General features: G+C 31.0%; 1 pseudogene; it reads left to right on the forward strand.

Annotated features, from left to right (window-relative positions):
• Positions 1-1294: 1294 nt before the first annotated feature.
• LOC143076609 (collagen alpha-2(VIII) chain-like) lies at positions 1295-3331 on the forward strand (annotated as a pseudogene).
• The last annotated feature ends 541 nt before the right edge of the window (positions 3332-3872 follow it).

Raw genomic sequence — 3872 nt, forward strand, 5'->3', positions numbered from 1 at the left:
ATATATTTTAGTAATTAGTTGTAATAAAAATTCCTACGACGTACCTTTGATATTGAGACTATCATACAATTCAAAATTGCATTTGTTTTTAGTTTTTTTTTCTTAACTTAAATATACCAGTTTTTCTCATTATTTAAATGTTTGTTTGTGTCAGTTTTAACACTTCATGATTCATTTTCTCATTATGAATGACACTACATCTTTTCAAATGTCCTATTATAACTTTCAACTCAGTCATATATGCGTCTTATATTGGTCCAGTACCATTTCAAATCCTGAATCTCTGTTCTTTGCAATGGTATTGCAACAAATTTAATGAGTGTTCCATGTAGATGCCTTTTATGTTAAAAATTAAAAAAACACAAATTTAATAATCCATCGCGTGTTTTACTAAAACGTTTACTGCCTCTACTACGGCTTCTGTTTCTGATGGGTTTAAAACGCCCCTCCAAAGAATTGTTTCGAGCTTTGGCATTTTTCAATTTTAAATTTAGTTTGCTGATGATATTTTTTTTTTTCATTTGCCAAGAACAGATATTTCACTAGATAGGAGAACTATTTTTCTCACACCGGTTAGGAAATGTGAAAATAGCGCAAACAGAGAAAAATCAATCTCGTTAAGATGTCCAACGGTCATTTATAAATATTTTCTCAAAGCCTATAAAAAAAAATTATATTGATGATTTGTTTGTATAGGAAATATCATGTTCGGTGTCCGGTTGGTTTTTTTTTTAAATCGAATTTGTTTTATAAACTATAAAACTTATGTACATGAACTTTCTTGTACTGCTAATATATTATTGTCTGCATGTTCTCTATTTCGCTGATAGCATTTTCCTGTTAGTGTCCTCAACCACTAAAATACTCCTTTTTGCCAAAACAAAACTAGGTATTTTCTGGCATTTGAAATAATGCCTGTCAAGGTTAGGCTTTTTATAAACTGCTTGAAAATTAAGTCATTTTACAAAATGCTTAATTTCTAAAAAAAAAAGCATGTTATATGTACATAATCATTTTCTTAATATAATATCATAATTTCAGTAACCTTCGTCCATATGACACACCGTTGAAAAGATTCAATGAATTTCCAAAAAAATCTAATTAAAAAGTCTTGTTTGTAATATATAAAAAAAAATACAAATGAAATTTCTTGCAACTTAAAATGTTTTTGAATGTTATAATATCGTAGTTGAAACAGCATAGGAATTGATTTTAGATTAGTTTTCAACATATATAGAGAACAGTACAGTCGACAGATGATATTATTTCTGCAACCATCACGCAGTTTTATCCTTAACTGATAAAATAAGAAAAATCTGCAAAACGAGTTATGTTTCTTTCAGTTTTGTATTGCGTTTTAAGTTTAAGTTCCGTTGTTTACAGTGTTAATGTGGAACGGAGATCTTCTGAAAATGGTTTTCTGTGGATAATTGCCAAACAACTAGACCGACTAGAAAACAGGTTCCTTGACATGTAGAAACAGTATAACAGCAGGGGTGCGGAAATTGAATCAATAAAGGAAACAATACAGAAACAAAGTAAGTTTTCAAGATTTTTTATGAATAATGCAAATAGTTACCGGTTATTACAAGCTGTGATGTGTTCCTTTTTGAAAAATAGACGAAAAAGTTCAAATTTCCCTAATTGAGGTTCACTCACTTTATCGAGTAAATATGAAAAGAAGTAGATGTGGTTAGGTATTATATGCGAACTGCTTCTGTTCGGAAATCTATTGAGTCTTACATCAATTTTTCATAAATTGATTTCGAGCAGAAACAACGAAATTCAATATAGAATTTTTCTTATTCAGACTTAATGTCTAAATGAATGAAAATATTCCCTTCACTTTCGATACGTAATCCTTTTACATTTATTCCTTCATAATAAAATTCATTAAATATTCTGATCAAGATTCTTCTACTCATTTCGATTATAATAAGGGATGAAATATACGAGGGTCATGAAGACAGAAAACAGAATAAGGCGATAAAGAAAAGAGAAAATTGGATAAATCAAATATTTGTTGCTTTCGTTTTTATCATTTTTCTAAATGACCTGTCTTAGGATTCCTGAATTGCATAGAAAGCTATAAAAGGCCCCGATATGACAATGTAAAACAATTCAAACGAGAAAACTAACGGCTTTATTTATATAAAAAACGAACGAAAAACAAAAATGTAACACATAAACAAACGACAACCACTGAAATACAGGCTCCAGACTCGGGACAGGCACATACATAAATAATATGGCGGGGTTAAACATGTTAGTGGAACCCCTAACCTGGGACAGTGGTATAACAGTACAACATAAGAAAGAATATAACGGCCATTTTCCTGACTTTGTACAGGACATTTTAAGAAAGAATGCTGAGTTGAACCCGGTCTAGCGGCTATCGAAACATCGCCCTTTTATGGCAATGTTAAATATAAAATTAAACTGACATCATTACATGACAGGACTACAGTAACAATAAATGCAAGAACATTTAGGACAAAGAAATACACAAATAAACATTACAATAGGACATTTCGACATGCTGATAGGAATCAAAGGTATCAGGCTTATAATTTAATACACCATACGTGTATTTCGTCTACATAAGACGCACCAGTGACACTCAGATCAAAATAATAAAAAAGGCAAACAAGTACAAAGTTGAAGATCATTGGTGACCCAAAATTCTAAAAAGTGGTGCCAAATACGGCTAATGTTATTTTAACGGTTGTAGTTTAATTTTGAACTTTTCGCTTGAAAGTCAAAAGACAATTAACACTAACTCTCAAGTGTTCATTAAAATGGGTTTTTTTACAATATAAAGTACAGTTACTTTATGGAATCGGTTATTAGAACTTGCCCTTGATATTTCAAATTTCAATGATTAAAACAGCGTATTATTTTAATTTTCAGGTCCGTCCACAGTGACGTTTCTGGCACTTCTGATGTCACCACCTTACGGCTCTATTGCGGCTTACGCTACCGTAAAGTTTGAAAGAATAACAGAAAATATCGGGAGTGGATACAATAGCGGGACCGGGATTTTTACTACTCCAATCAAGGGTCTCTACCATTTCACAGCTTCAGCAAGGCAAAGTCAAAGTGGATTTTTGCACTTAGGATTATTTCGAAACAATTTACAAATGGCAGTTTCTGTTGCACGTAATTTCAATTCTCTAACAATTGGCGCAACAATAACACTTCAATCTGGCGATCGTGTTTACGTCAAAAACGTATCGGATCAACCATCTGGTATTGTAGGTTCTGGACAATCCTATTTTTCTGGCAATCTTGTACACAAAATGTAAAGAATAGAGTCAGTTAATGAAATGCTTTTTTTTTTTGGTTATTTTATTTATTTCAATTCAATAATACCAATCAACATATGCGTAGTCGTTGGCATTTATCTAGATATTATTTTCCTTTATAATTCAGAAACAATGCACAAATAACACCGTTACAATGCAGAAAAAGTAAAACACATATGGAACTTCGATAGAAACTATAAATTACCAATTTTGTGTTACTCTTAAAATTCCGAGACTCATTGACAACAATATAGTACATGTACAGTGATCACCTTTATCAGAAAGTATGTTATACCAATCAAAGTGCTTGTGAGCACTGAGGGTAAATGTTTGCTTCATTTTGCAGTTTTGTTAATTTTTCAATAAAACCTTGAATTATATTTTGTTAGGCAAATAAAAAAAGGTGGAATTATCTTTCCTTGTTCATGATTGAACATGTGTAGTTGAACCTATTTTTATAACAAATTCGTACACCATAGATTTCTGATGTTGTTTTTTTTTTTTTTTTTTTTTTATTTTTTAGATTTTGACAGATATCGTAATTCAAATACCCATCATGATGTAACT

The sequence above is a fragment of the Mytilus galloprovincialis genome, chromosome 5 (genome assembly GCF_965363235.1).
Source record: "Mytilus galloprovincialis chromosome 5, xbMytGall1.hap1.1, whole genome shotgun sequence".
Taxonomy (NCBI): Eukaryota; Metazoa; Mollusca; class Bivalvia; order Mytilida; family Mytilidae; genus Mytilus; species Mytilus galloprovincialis.